The sequence below is a fragment of the Hyperolius riggenbachi genome, chromosome 4 (genome assembly GCF_040937935.1).
Source record: "Hyperolius riggenbachi isolate aHypRig1 chromosome 4, aHypRig1.pri, whole genome shotgun sequence".
NCBI lineage: Eukaryota > Metazoa > Chordata > Amphibia > Anura > Hyperoliidae > Hyperolius > Hyperolius riggenbachi.
Window position 1 is genome coordinate 159,533,768 of NC_090649.1, and position 16,274 is coordinate 159,550,041.

The 16,274-nt window shown below is 42.6% G+C and overlaps 1 long non-coding RNA gene across 1 annotated transcript in view; it reads left to right on the forward strand.

Annotated features, from left to right (window-relative positions):
• Positions 1–445: 445 nt before the first annotated feature.
• LOC137570569 (uncharacterized) overlaps positions 446–16,274 on the forward strand; it is a 36,593-nt gene continuing 20,764 nt past the window's right edge. Inside the window, exons 1-3 of the long non-coding RNA XR_011031087.1 lie at positions 446–475; positions 1,473–1,543; positions 9,996–10,173. This is a non-coding gene — a long non-coding RNA (uncharacterized lncRNA). The remainder of the gene's footprint in view (positions 476–1,472; positions 1,544–9,995; positions 10,174–16,274) is intronic.

Genomic DNA, 16,274 nt, shown 5'->3' on the forward strand with positions numbered 1-16,274 from the left:
TGATTTTAACAATACAGATTCTCTTTAAGCAGGTTCCCCTAATCCTCTTGTCTCATAGTTTGTACTTACTGTGTACATTTGCCCCACCCCCATCTTATTTATTTTATAGCACTTTGAAATATGTTGGCACTTCATAAATAAGCCATAATAAGAACATGTAATACAGCTGGTGTGGCAAGCTAGTTTTAGGATTGAGTTAGTGTGTTAACACTTAAAAAAAAAAGTAAGATTTAAAAGCAACAAGCGAAACCACGGAAATGACTTGATGGGGAAGTATATTTTCGGAGATGTGCTTAATAACAAGTGTTTTTTTCTTTTCATTGGTTATTTAATCAGACAACCACAAGATGGCATCAAAAGTCTACATACTGTTAGATACAGCATCTCTACAATGTCAGACCATCTGTCATGCAGTACTAGTTGAAATGTTGTTAAACTGATTTCCCACTTGTGTGGCATAATCTGGATGATGGAGGTGAGACTAAAATCACTTGAATCTTCTTGGCAGTGAACCTGCCAGGCAAAATTGTTTTACCTTTTAAATGTGCATGTCATCTGTGCTGTAAAAACAGCAGTTTTGCGCCCAGGATCACCAGGTGCTGAATGTAGTGTTAGAACTGCCTGTCAGCAGTGTTTCTGTCAGCATGGTGATCACAGACAATTCTCTACTTACAAATGAGTCCAGTAACAAGGCTTCAGAGATACAAAAAAATTGTCTTTGTTTACAAAATATACAATTTTTTTTCATTACACATTTTTGTTGTTAAATGTATTGTATAAACTATTATAATAAATAGTTTACAACACTTTAAAAGCACATTGAAAAAAAACAAAAACCATAGTTTACACTATATTTCCAAACCCAAAGTTGTCCAGAAGTAAATACTGTAATTTATCCACGTTTCACCATGTCCACAAGACCAAACTTACAAACAAATTCAACTTAGAAACAATCTCTTGTAACATAACTAGTTTGTAAGTTGGGGACTTCCTGTACCTTTTTTTCCAAAGCTGTTATGTCACAAGAAACATCTTTAAAGAGAAACTCCGACCAAGAATTGAACGTTATCTCAATCAGTAGCTGATACCCCCTTTTACATGAGAAATCTATTCCTTTTCACAAACAGACCATCAGGGGGCGCTGTATGGCTGATATTGTGGTGAAACCCCTCCCACAAGAAATACTGAGTACGTACTCTTTGCAGTTTCCTGTCTGTGAACCTTGATGCATTGAAGGAAATAGCTGTTTACAGCTGTTTCCAACTGCCAAAAAAGCATGCAGCAGCTACATCACCTGCCAACAGTAAAAATGGCACCATGTAATAAATGTCAGAATGTAAATCAGGGATTTAAAATATTTTACAATGGGCAAAACACTGACTAAATCATTTATACATAATTATTGTAAAAATGAAGCACTTTTTTATTACATTATTTTCACTGGAGTTCCTCTTTAACCACCTTTCATATAGTGTTGCACCTAATTCAATTCAGACCTTAGAAGACATGGAGACAAGGCCAGATAGCCAACAAGGAAACAGAGGTAATTGTCTCAGACCCTGAGGAACATCCATCAGTAGCGGGACCTGCTACAGGCCCCATGAAGACCCCTGGCAGGCCACCTGCACTGCAGCGTTGCAAACAGAGAGGAATGTCTCACCTCCTCATGCTCCAGGACTTCAAGACCATGGGATTATGGAGGTTGCTTGCCTCACTTATCTACCTCCTGAGCAAGCCCTGATCATATGACAACACAAATGGTTTTCCAGGGGCCAGAGTGTTACATATACACATCAGTAAGATGGCATTCAAAATGAAACCCTTAAAGCAAACCTGAAGCCAAAGTAAACTTATGATAAAATGAATTGTATGTGTAGTACAGCTAAGAAATAACATATTAGCAGGAAATAAAAGAGTCTCATATTGTTTCCAGTTCAGGGAGAATTAAGTCTAGTTGTTATCTATGCAAAAGAGCTTCTCTGAGCTCTGCGACCGAGCTTGGGTCAAAGACATTCCTGTTTTCTGAAGCACTTAAACAAACAAGAAACAGTAAGAGACAGGTTGAGATAAGGTTTTACTGCAGGAAAGTTCAAAGGGTCATTAGCTCTACTCTGTTTCATAGTTTAAAATAAGGAGTGTGGTTTGCAAACTGCAAATAGGACGAAAGATGCAATTTATAATAAAAAAAAGTTATAACTGAAAATAAAAATAAGGGACTCTTTTCTTTGCTACTAATGTTCTATTCATTATCCATACTACATATACAATTCATTATATCATACGTTTTTTTTTCGCTTCAAGTTTGCTTTAAAAATGGTCTAACATCAATATTTCACTTTCTTCCTTACCTTACAGTCGAGACACTGGAGTGGTGAGTGGTCATGTTGGCACTCAAACACTCTTCCCATTCAGGACACCAGAGGGGTGGGTGTAAAGCTGGCACTCCACCATTGCTCTCATTCAGGACAAAAGAGAGGTGTGTGGCCAAGATGGCACTTCCCCACCCCTCTCAATTGGGACATCAGAGTGGTGTATGGCCAAGCTGGCACTCCACCATTCCTCTCAATCGGGACACTGGAGGGGTATTTGGCCAAGCTGACATGCCACCACTCCTCCCAACTGGGACACTAGAGGGGTGTATGGCCAAGCTGGTGCTCCACCATTCTCCTCATTCAAATTGGGAAACCAAAAGCCCATTGTGGTGTAGTATGTATAGACTCGTTGTGGTTGTCTTATAAATGAACAATGATATGATACTCACAAGTGTAGGTTACCCCACAAGCAACCACTGGAAAGGCAGGTGGGGAGAACAGATCCGAGCCCATTCAGGTTAAAGAGGAACTGTAACGCCAAAACGTCCCCTGGGGGGTACTCACCTCGGGTGGGGGAAGCCTCAGGATCCTAATGAGGCTTCCCACGCCATCCTCCGTCCCTCGGGGGTCTCGCTGCAGCCCTCCGTACAGCCGTGACGTAATATTTACCTTCCTGGCTCCTGCGCAGGCGCTCTGTTGGCTGTCGGCTCCGAAGTAGGCGGAAATACCCGATCGCCGTCAGGTCCACTGTACTGGGCAGGCGCAAGTCTCCGGCGCCTGCGCAGTAGAGCAGACCCGACGGAGATCGGGTATTTCCTTCTATTTCCGAGCCGAAAGCAGCCACAACGCCCCCGCTGGAGCCAGCAAAGGTAAATATTGAAATTACAATCGGGCCTGTCGCCGGCTGTTCAGAGGGCTGCAGCGAGACCCCCGTGGGACGGAGGACGGCGTGGGAAGCCTCATTAGGATCCTGAGGCTTCCCCCACCCGAGGTGAGTTCCTCCCAGGGGATCTTTTTGAAGTTACAGAGTCTCTTTAAGAAGTCGCTGGAAAAAGCTTCCACTCTACTATAATAATACAGACAATGGTATACACCAAATATAGACACTGGTACAAGATACATGATTGATAATTACAAATATAACATGATGAAATGCATAAGAGATTTCAAGATACAAAATGAATAACAAATTCCAAGACACAAAAGGTTGAAAGAGCCCTGCCCTTGTAAGCTTACAATCTAAAGGTATATTCCCTAATCTTTACAGTGCACTGAGAACACTTGGAGATTTGTGGGCATTAGGCAAACAGTGTAACATGCTGTAAGGCAGTGTTCCCCAACCCTGTCCTCAGGGCCCACCAACAGTACATGTTTTGCAGAAAACCACAAACAAGCACAGGTGAGGTAATTAGTGACTCAGCAGAGCTGATTAACTGCCTCTGTGGATTTCCACAAAACATGCACTGTTGGTGGGCCCTGAGGATAGGGTTGGGGAACACTGCAAAGGGATCGCCCCTCTCGGCCGCAGTATGGTCTGAGGTGGCGACAGAGGTAGAGTCAGCTGACACTTAGGTAGGGGTTTATGTAATAAATACCTGACTGGGATTCGAACCCTGGTTTCTCACATCAGAGGCAGTGCTCTTAACCACTGTGCTATAGCTGATGCACAGTGAGGATATTTTACTGGATACTATTGGTTACTCAGCTGACATGTATTGCCACCCGTGTTAGCTGATCTTTCTCTCAGATGATGTCATATAGAGCCTTCCGTCTCCTCTCTCGGCGCCCTCTATCCTGTGCTGGCTCCCACCCATTTCAATCCCCCACTGAAAGGGTATTTGGAAGTCTTCAGGAGCCGTTTCCTCCCGAAGACGTGCGGCTCCGTACTGCACAGGCGTGAGCGTGCAAGAGAGCGTGCTTGATCAGGCGCAGTACAGGGCCGCCCTTCTTCAGGAGCACTCGGGCTCCCTGAAGACTTCTGAAGCCTCCTTCGGCCGGATAAAGCAGTATTTGACTAATTTAGTCAAATACTGCTACCGGGCGAGCCAGCACTGGATCGAGGGGACCAGGAGTGGAGCCGGAAGGCTCTATAGGACCCAGAGCCTTCCCTCTCCTTGGGTAAGTATCTGTCTCATTTTTTTTAAATGCGGCTCCCATTCACTTTAAAGCGGACCCAAAGAAACATTTTTTTAATTCAAAATATTTAGTTGCACCACTCTGACACATACAAAGATAAATAAACACTCCTTCAAGCCTATAAGCATTTCAGTGCATGCTTTTCACCCTTCTCTTTTCATAACTAGGGTTATACAGGTGGCAGCCATTAGCAATTCCTCCTTTGCCGGACACCATCTACTCCACCAATTTGTCAGATTCTGTCCTGGCAATATGAAAGGAAGGGAGGGGTTCCTCCAATAAATGTAAAATATTTTATATTTGTCATCATGCAGCTGAAAAAAGGCTGCTAATTATTAATATAATTTAGAAAATAGATTTTATTTCTGAAATCTTGTATTTTTAATTTGGGTCCACTTTAAACAAGATTAAATGCCTGTGTGTGATTGGCTGTTGTGTGCATGTGGCTGGCCACTGACTGGATCAGTATTTAAACCTTGCTGTGACACTTGCATCTTGCCCATGATAGCTTCTAGCTTGCTGGTTGCTGGGTGTGCTGTTACCTGATGTTTATATTGGATTATCTGGACTTTGACCTCGGCTTTGATTACTGGACCTCCCTTGTCTGCTGCCTGAACTGACCTCTTGCCTGGAATATCGTGACGACCCTTGCTGCCTGGTTTTGATTTCAGAAACGTTCTTTGACTACTCTCTGCCTTGCCCTCCGGTACTGTGATATTTCAGCTTACCGTGTATGAACCTGGACCGTTGCTGGACTTTGTTATTCTGTTTCCTTGTTTGGTCTGGAAGCTTATTTGCTCACCCTGCATTCAGCTCCAATACCTTGCACACTAAAGGCCTGGGTGTAACCGAAGTCGGGCAGGTGTTGTCTCTTCACCTACCATTCAAGTGGGGACGCACCACATAGGGTGAAGCGTGTGGAGTTAGATTGGGGCATTGGAGCTGATTCGTGAGTAGAAATCCCTACAGGCCTAACATTATCACGGGCCTAACAAAAATAATGGAGGATCTTGTGCAGCAAGTGCTTCACCTTACTGGGGCCGTCAATCAGCTCTCGGAATGGGTATCTGCTCAACAGACCCAATAAACTCAATTGGCCAATGCCTCTTTACAGGATGCTTCATCTGCCTCATCAACTGAGCGCTCAGTTCCTCCTTCTCCTTCATCTCAAGTGCCAGTGGAACCTAAGATGCCTCTTCCAGAAAAATTCTCAGGCTCTAGATCTCAGTTCAGCAATTTTGGAAACAGCTGTTTGACTTACATTAAAGTGCATCCACGTTCCTCTGGAACTGAATCTCAAAAGGTCTCTCTGGTCATATCTCTTCTACAGGGGGATCCGCAATCTTGGGCCTATGGACTTCCTTCTGATCATAAAGCCTTGTCTTCTGTGAATAGCCTCTTCAAAGAAATGGTTATTCCAGGCATGGGCAAACTTGGCCCTCCAGCTGTTGAGGAACTACAAGTCCCACAATGCATTGTAGGAGTCTGACAGCCACAGTCATGACTCATAAAGGCAAATGCATTGTGGGATTTGTAGTTCCTTAACAGCTGGAGGGCCAAGTTTGCCCATGCCTGGGCCATTCTGTACTCTGATCCTGATGCTACCACCACTGCAGTACAGAAATTAAGGGAGCTACGTCAGGGTCGACGATGGTCAGTTTTTACCAAGTGGTGTGATGCTGAACTCTTGGATCACTTTCGGTTTGGACTTTCTGACGCCATTAATGATGCTCTTGTCAGTCATCCACCTCCTGGAACTTTGGAGGAAGCCATAACATTGGCAATGCGGGTAGATAGATGACTCAGGCAACGTCACCAACGCAGGTCTCAGGGCCCTGTGTCTGCTCCTGTTCCTTCACAAGTGTCCCAACATCTGCAGAGGAACCTATGCAAATAGGCTTTTCTAAGCTCTCCCCTATAGAGAAACTTAGGAGATGTAATGAGGGCTTATGTCTTTATTGTGGAGGCAAAGGTAATCTTGCCAAGGATTGTCCTGTTAAGAAAAGGCATGAACTCCAGCGCCTAAGTAAGACCGAGGAACCTCAATTGGGCGATCAGGTTCTTCCTCTAAACATGAAAAAAAAATTTTTTTGCCCGGAGTGATAAGCTGGGGAAATATGTCTCATCATTGTTATGCATTTATTGATTCTGGGGCAGCCGGTAACTTTTTGTATTCTTCCCTTGCTGTTGAATTGGGTATTCCTGCCTTGACTGGAGATCTGTGTGACCGCCATTGACAATTCTCCTATCCAGGCGAATCAGCCAATTGCTATCACTCCTGAGGTGTTACTCCACGTTGGTTCACTTCATCAGCAATTTTATCTGCTTAAAATGCCTTCTAGTCCTTTGGTTTTAGGTTTGCCATGGCTTCAGAAACATAATCCGATAATTGATTGGTGTTCTGGTCAATTAACCAGTTAGTCTTCTTTTTGTTACAAGAATTGTTTAAAAATGCTTCCTTTGCATGGCACCGATATGAGTTTAACATATTATAGAGACTTTTCTGATGTCTTTTCTCCACATGCTGCTGACAAGCTTCCCCCACATAGGTCATATGATTGTGCAATTGATCTGTTACCTGGTACTATGCCACCCCGTGGCCGGTCATATAATCTTTCTGCTCCTGAAGACAAGGCCATGAAGGATTATATCAAGGAAAATCCTAAAGAGGGCTTTATTAGACCATCTTCCTCTCCAGCAGGGGCAGGCTTCTTCTTTGTTGAAAAGAAACATGGCGGTCTTAGACCTTGTATTGATTACAGGGGTCTTAACAAAATGACAGTGAAAAATAAATACCCTCTGCCCTTAATTGATGATTTTTTTTACAGTTGGCAGGTGCCAAAGTGTTTACCTAGCTTGATCTCAGGCGGGCTTACAAACTAATCAGGATCAGACAGGAAGATGAATGGAAGACAGCTTTTAACACTAAGAGCTCAATTCACAAAGCGGTGCTAACCCAGTTAGAGACTTTAGGCATGATAACCATTGCACCATGCTGGTGAAAAGTCATTTTAGGTGTGATAAGTTTAGGCGTGATAAGTTTAGGCATGATAAGTTTAGGCATGCTAAGTTTAGATACGTTTAGATTGCGCGCAAAGTCCCGCACGCAAAGCAGCGCCATTAAACTCTATGCGAAGTGTACCAGACTTTGCTAGCGCAAAACTTTTGATCAGCTGTGCACTGCGGTGCTAGCCCAGTTGGTGCTTAAACTTATCACGCCTAAACTTATCACACCTAAACTTATCATGCCTAAACTTATCACACCTAAACTTATCACACCTAAACTTATCATGCCTAAACTAAGTTTAGGCGTGATAAAGGGCTTTTCACCAGCGTGCTAACTGTTAGCACCGCTTTGTGAATCAGGCCCTAAGTGTAATGATCCGCTCAGCTGTCTGCACAAGCAGACAGCTGTTTGACCATTCCTTAAGTCTGTGGGCGACAGGTCTCTGGAAGAGAGACCTGTCTTCACTTTGCAAGTTTCAGACCTGCTCTGCTGCTGAGGAATTTGCATACATTTGTCATGCAAATTGCCTAGCTACCTCCTTTGAAGGCTTGCAGTATAAATACCATGTGATCCCAGAGTCCTTTGCTGGTCATGATGGTTTGTTACAGCTAAAACACTCCTGGAGTGTCAGCCTTGCTATTGTTGCTAATAGATTATCTTAGAGTTATTCCTGGGCACTTCACTAGGCATTCCTTCTAGTGCAGCCAGGTTGTATTATTTGTATTGCCTTGTTCTCCCTCTCTGTCTCAATTGCCTTGTCACCAGCGGCTGTCGACAAGGAATCGTTCTGTCTGTCTGGGAGTGTAGGCCAGAGCTGCGGTTGCTACTGGTTACTCCTTCTGTCTGTCTTGCCGTGTGGATCGCACTCGCTCTGGTGGAAAGAGCAGTGGATCCTGCTAAGACTATTCCTTTCCTCGGATCACACTTGCTCTGGTGGAAACGAGCAGTGGACCCTGCTAGCTCTGTTTCTCTACTTGGTTCACACTTGCTCTGGTGGAAAAGAGCAGTGGATCCTGCTGGCTCTGTTTCTCTACTTGGTTCACCCTTGCTCTGGTGGAAAAGAGCAGTGGAGCCTGCTAGCTCTGTTTCTCTACTTGGTTCACACTTGCTCTGGTGGAAAAGAGCAGTGGATCCTGCTAGCTCTGTTTCTCTACTTGGTTCACACTCGCTCTGGCGGAAAGAGCAGTGGATCCTTTCTGTCCTGTCCCTGAACCCGGATCGCACTCGCTCTGGCGTAAGAGCGGTGGATATTATCCGACCTATTCCTGTCTTTCGTTCGTCTGTCTGTCTGGAGCAAACGCTTGCGGTTGCCTGTGGTAAGGCAACCGTTTAGCAAGCGTTCCTGTTATTTGTTCATTTTGTTCATTCGTTAGTCAGGGTGGCGTGCTTGTCTCTGTTGCGCTTATCGTGCGGAGACCGCGTCGTAAACGCGCTTGTCGCTGTTGCGCCTAACGCGCGGTGACTGCGTTTAGGTATTGTGTTTGTTATTTTCGTTGACATTCTCATTGTATGTTATGCTGTGCCTTTCTCTCTGCTCCTGCAATTAACCTTTACTCTGTCTTGTGTCACTGTTTGCAATCGTCCCTCTTGCGATTGCGTTCACACCTTGGTCTTCGCTTTTGTATGTCGACCGTCGCCGGGCGGCGACTAGATTGGTAGACATACATACATTCTGTCCCTGTGCTCTCTCCCTCGAGAGAAACTATCCTGCTCTGTATTGCCCCATCACGTACAATCACCTGGCATCTGTGGCTGTGCAGAGGATCTGTTCCTCTGCACTCCACAGCTCAATCTGCCTGCATGAATTCCCCTCTACTGGTGCATAGCACCATTGCTGGGTTCTCTCCGATTATACGCTTGTGGAGGATTTCCGCAGTGTCAGCGCGCATCCTGTGCGCTGACCACGGAAATAGTTACACAATCGTTACACTAAGGATGGGCATTATGAATATCTTGTCATGCCTTTTGGATTGTGTAATGCCCCAGCTGTCTTCCAGGATTTTGTTAATGATGTGTTCCGTGATTATCTAGGTTAATTTGTGGTTATTTATTTAGATGATATTTTGATTTTTTTCTCCCTCTCTGTCTCAACATCGGATACAAACTGCAGAAACGGAGAGAAAATTGTCTGTACACTAAACTGGAAAAATGCATTTTTGAAGTTCAAGAAATCTCATTTCTGGGTTATGAAATGTTTGTCTCAGGTTTAGCTATGGATTCTAACAAATTAACTGCAGTCCTTAACTGGTCCTAACCCACTGATCTAAAATCATTGCAACGATTCTTGGGATCTGCCAACTTCTATAGGAAATGTATTAAGAACTTTTCCACTATTGGGATCCTTCTGTTTGGAACAGTGAGGCTGTCCAAGCTTTCAACTCCCTTAAACAAGCCTTCTGTTCCCCTCCCATCTTGGTACATCCTGACAATCAGGAAGCCTTTATTGTTGAAGTTTCTGCTTCTGAGTCAGGGGTGGGGGAAGTCTTGTCACAGTATGCTGGGTTACCTGAACGGCTTCATCCCTGTGCTTACTTCTCCAGGAAGTTCTCCTCGGCTGAAAAAAATTATGGCATCGGCAATAGGGACCTTTTAGCAGTTAAACTGGCTTTTGAAGAGTGGAGGCACTGGTTGGAGGGAGCCACTCATCCTGTGACTGTTTACACCGAACACAAGAACTTGGAATACATTGAGAATGTCAAGCGATTAAATGCACGTCAGGTGAGGTGGGCATTGTTCTTTTCTCGTTTTAATTTCATCATAACGTATAAACCAGATTTTAAAAATGTTAAAGCTGACACTTTGTCACGGTCCTTTGAGAAACAAGTTCCTGATCCTGAAGGTCCAGGGTTTATTTTACCCAAGAATTGCATTTCTGCAGCTGTTGTAACTTGTGACCTGTCTCCTGATTTATCTAGTCGGTTGTTGAAAGCACAGGATGAGGCCCCTCCAGCTAAACCCACAGATTGGTTATTTGTGCCTTTACACCTCAGATTACAGGTCTTGAAGCAATTCCACAAAAGTAAATCGGTTGGTCATCCCAGGGAGAAAAAGACCTTAGAGTTGCTCAAACGGGTGGTCTGCCTTTATCAAAGCATGCCCTGTTTGTGCTGAAACTAAACTCATTACTTCCTCTCTGCTCCAATAGATTAGCCACAGCATGATAACCTTTAGGGGAAACAAATCTTCATTACAATTTATACTTGGATTCACTTCACTAGAACCACTGAAAGGGCTAAGCTGCCTAGGCACAGCTCACAACTATGATTCACAGCTGCTAACAGCTAATTGGCCCATATGCATTAAACTTTTTCACCTGAGTTATCTCCTAGGAGATAATATTCATCTTCTCGTTAATCTAATTTTTCATCATTTTACAATTCAAAAAGTGCTATCAAAATTATTTTGATTTTATTTATTTTTTAAAAAATTTTTTTGCTAGCTGGTGGCTTAAAGTGCATTTTATAGCAAGTTTTGCAAATATCACCTGGGAGAAATCTAGGTAGAAATCTAGGGAGAAAAAAGTGAATTGCATATGGGCCTCTGATCTAGCTAAATAAGCACAGAGCACAGTCCAGTGAATTTATTCGGCAACCATATGTGCAATAAAGACTTTTCATTGTGCGCTAATCTAGAGTTTGGGTCCACTAGAAGTTCTGGGAAATTTGGTGTTTATTCTACCTTGTGTGTCACATAATCAACCTGTCCAACCCATCCAGAAACTGAATTCAGAGAGGAGAGAATGTTGAACTGCATTGGCAAACACTTTTGAAAAAGGATATTCTATCCAGCCCTTTACTTCTATACACTTGTTTACATTCACTTTTGTGATTTCTATCACAATTTCCCTGTTCAGTTTTTGGTTTTGTTGGGCTTTACCTATCATAAACGTCAACCTACAGTTATCTGAGCATATTTGTCCACATGTGGTGATGGCATGACATAGTGGTAGAACATCACTGTTTGCTTAATTCACTGGAAATAAAATCAAACACTTCAATGCAATCACTGCCACTTGTACTTCCACTTGTCATTTCCATGACAACCAAGTGGAATAAACTTTCTTTGTATTAACAAACAGAATATGGCTGCACAACAGGTGGAACATAAAATGAACCAAACGTTTCAACTTTCCTTTTTGCATACATCGTTTACTATATGTATACCAGTGAGAGAGTGCACACTTGATTGCATACTGGGTATTTAAACACATTAGAGCAATCAGAATCCTCATACATAACATAGTAAGTAAATACCAAAGCTTATTTGTGAAATTTTGTGATATCTTTGCAGGAACATTACAAATAGTTTGCCTAAGATTTAAAGGCAAATGCCTGTTTCTTTCAAAATAATAATTATTATTATTACTTATTGTATTTATAAAGTGCCAACATATTAAGCAGCGCTGGACAATACATACTGTACATACAATGATACAAGGATGACAGATGTAACAAGGTTATACAAGGTAAATAGTACAAGATACAGGATCATGCGATTATGGGCTGGTCAGGCAGGCCCAATAATACAAGTACAAGTCTGTCATGGGAAAGGAGCACACAATCATGTAGACTGCACTAGGGAAGGGAGGACCGTGCCAGAGGCTTACAATCTAAGTGGGGGGGGGGGGGGGGATAAAACACTAAGTAGGGCTGTGGAATAAATATTCAGTAGAGAGTTACTGTGTGGTAGGAGGAGGGTAGGCCATCTTAAAGACGTGGGTTTTGAGGGCTTGCTTGAATGTGTTGAAGGAGGGAGAAATTCTGATGGGCGGTGGAAGGGAGTTCCAGAGGTTGGGGGCAGCACTTGAGAAATCTTGCAGGCGCGCATGGGAGTGGAAAATGCGTGGGGCTGTGAGGCGAAGGTCGCTGGAGGACTGGAGGGGACAACCTGGTGTATACCTGTGAACAAGCTCCGAGATGTAGGTAGGGCAGGTTTTGTGCACAGATTTATACGCCAGGCATAGAATCTTGAAATTTATCCTGAATCAGATAGGGCGCCAGTGCAGGGATTTACAGAGGGGAGATGTGGATGTGGAGCAGTACAAAGAATGGATGAGTCTTGCAGCCGCGTTAATCACTGATTGAAGGGGGGCAATGCGTTTCAAGGGGAGGCCAGACAGGAGGGAGTTACAGTAATCAAGTTGGGAGATAATGAGGGCATGGATGAGCAGCTTAGTCGTGTCCGGGGTTATGAAGGGGCGGATCTTGGAGATATTACGGAGTTGGAAATTGCAGGCTCTGGGGATGTTTTGGATGTGGGGGATGAAGGAGAAGTTAGAGTCCAGGGTGATGCTCAGACAGCGGGCCTGGGAGATAGGGCGAATGTTTGTGTTGTCGATTGTGAGGTGGAAATCTGGGAGTGGTGCAGCAGCGTGGGGTGGAAAGATCAGGAGCTCCATTTTGTCTAGGTTAAAAAGTTAAAAATAATCTGTTTACCCCTTTAGTAGCCAATTGTATTTAGAGGCTTGCAAGTTCTCCAGGCCAATTTATTTTAGTACACTTTTCTATTTCTTATTTGTTACATTTGCTTGCTACTAATTAGTACTGCTGTAATGTGTATTTATGGCCACTTTTCACTATGGGGCAGTGTGAGACAAAAACAGAGGACTTCTGCTTTCAGTTTCTATATTTTCTGCTAGCAGAGAGACATCAAAGCATTCCAAGAATTTACAGCATAATGACTTTAGCCGACTGAGGTCAAAAGCAGTGCACTTATCTCAAACGTGATTACTCTATTGAAGCTGCTAATAGGTTAAATGGTGCAATGTCACTTTGTAATTCAATATTTTATGGTTTCACTTCATTTATATCTTCAAGTCAATCTATTATACAGTAGTTCTCTTTTAAAGAGAAACTCCGACCAAGAATTGAACTTTATCCCAATCAGTAGCTGATACCCACTTTTACATGAGAAAAATAATGATTTTCACAAACAGACCATCAGGGGGCGCTGTATGACTGATTTTGTGCTGAAACCCCTCCCACAAGAGGCTCTGGTACCGTACGGTACTCCTGGCAAACTGCCACAATGTAACAATGTTCAGACAGGAAATAGCTGCTTACAGCTGTCTGTTAAAGCCAGACCAGCTAGCAACAGCTCCTTAATCTGCCCACAGTAACAATGTCACCATGTAATACATGTCAGAATGTGAATCTGGGAGAGGAAAGATTTTACAATGAGCAAACACTGACTAAATCATGTATATATAATTATTGTAAAAATGAAGCACTTTTTTTATTACATTATTTTCACTGGAGTTCCTCTTTAAGTCATCGTTTGTTACTTTTACTGCTGGGTGTAAAATGTCGTACCTTTCTGTCTGTCTCTTCTCTGCACTCTCTCTCTCTCTTCCTCTCTCTCTCTCTCTCTCTCTCTCTCTCTCCCCTCCCCCCCCCCTGTCTCTCACACATTCTCGTTCTCTTCCCCCTGTCGTTCTCACTCTCTCCCCTCTCGTTCTTATTCAGGCTGATTTTCAGGATATTTTTTTTTTGTTTTTGCTTCAGGATATATAACAGGTGACAGAGAGAGTGACTCTGTCCTTGTCCTGGAACTCCTCTTTAAAAAGAAACTCCGGCCAAGAATTGAACTTTATCCCAATCAGTAGCTGATACCCCCTTTTACATGAGAAATATAATGATTTTCACAAACAGCCCATCAGGGGGCGCTGTATGGCTGATATTGTGGTGAAACCCCTCCCACAAGAAACTCTGAGGACCGTGGTACTCCTGTCAGTTTCCGGTCTGTGAACCTCGTTGCATTGTGGGAAATAGTGGTTTACAGCTGTTTCCAACTGCCAAAAAAGCATGCAGCAACTACATCACCTGCCAACAGTAAAAATGTCACCATGTGATAAATGGCAGAATGTAAATCAGGGATTCAAAAGATGTTACAATGGGCAAACACTGACTAAATCATGTATACATAATTATTGTAAAAGTGAAGCACTTATTTTATTACAATATTTTCACTGGAGTTCCTCTTTAAAGTAAAAAAAAAAAAAATCTTTACTTTGCTATACAACAAAAATTTGTTTTAAAGCTACATTCACAGTGTGTCATTGTGGTGCGTTGCGTTGACAACATAATCACATCGATGACACGTTACAGTGGTATTGTAATGGTACATTCACATCGGCGCGTTAGCAATGTGGTGTGGTGGAATTCATTGGCATAACGTACTGCACTCAAATGATAAACGAGTAAAGACTACTAATGGTGGGATAGTGGTTCAGTGCTCCAGATGTATTTTATCAGAAAGTAGTCTATTGTAGCATAAGCACTATGAAAACAGCATTAGATAGTATGTAACAGCTACAGCACTTTATAGAAAATAGTTTTATATTAAAAAGTTAAAAAATATTCAGGTAAGACCTGATTAGCCAATGTTGGATTGGTGAGGATCACCCCTCTTATGCTTAGTGGGTCTTGTAGATGAATGCCTATCTTAAATTAGAGAAATTGTACATGCTTATAAGCAGCATCCAACTGGATTAACCATTTATGCCTCCAGGACGTAGTACCTACGTCCAGGAGGCCACGTGCGCGTCCGCGCGCTCCTGCGGCCGATCGCGCGCGTGCACGCGCACTCCCGGCCACGGATTCATTAGCCCAGGAATCAATGTATCGGGCTATGGTGCCCGATCACTGATTCCTCTCCCCCGCTGAAAAAGCGACAGCTTCTCTCGGAAGCTACGCTTTTTCTGAAGCTATGTCCCTCTAAGTGTACATTGTACGCTTAGAGTGACGTCATGTAAACAAACTCAAGATTGCCATCTTGTGGCCAAAAAGTAAAACTACAAGTAAAAGTAAAAAAACATTACAATACACAAATATTTCCCCAAATAAAACACTATTTATATCCCACCCTCCTAAAAATGCCCACATAAAATGTTTAATAAAAAAAAACAAAAACATTACTATAAAAAAATCAACACATAAATATTTACCTAAGGGTCTAAACTTTTTAAATATCTATGTAAAGATGAAATATTTCTCTTTATTTTTTTTTTATAAGCTAGTACATAGTGATGGATGCAAAACGGAAAAAATGCTCTTTTATTTCCAAATAAAATATTGTCGCGATACATTGTGATAGGGACATAATTTAAACGGTGAAATAACCGTGACAAATGGGCAAATACAACACGTGGGTTTTAATTATGGAGGCATGTTTTATTTTAAAACTATAATGGCCGAAACTGACAAATAATGAATTTTTTCATTTTTTTTCTTATTCTTACTGTTAAGATGCATTTACAGTAAGGTAGCTCTTAGCAAAATGTACCCCCCAAAGAAAGCCTAATTGGTGGCGGAAAAAACAAGATATAGATCAGTTCATTGTGATAAGTAGTGATAAAGTTATAGGCTAATGAATGGGAGGTGAACATTGCTCGGATGCATAAAGCGAAAATGACTGAAGGCTGAACTGGTTAAATAATGTATGGGTTAGGTGGCTTGAGACACCGGAGGGCGTAGATCCAGACTTAGTGAGGGACAGGCTTCTTGGGATCATCAATTGATAATTGTCTGCATGGTAGGATGGGATCTTGTCTTAATTATTTTGCCTCTTTTAGTTTTGTTATTTTTCCCTTTGTTTATTTTTTTCTCAGTATGTATAGTTGTCTGTTGGGATGTTTCCATTGATGAATTTGCAGTATCCCAGAGAAAATTATTTTTTTACGTTAAAGGACAAACGAGGTGACATGTGACATGATGAGATAGTCATGTGTATGTACAGTGCCTAACACATACATAACTAGGCTGAAAAAGTTAAAGGGACCCTGAGCAGTGCAGAACCTATGGAAAGATGCATATCATTTT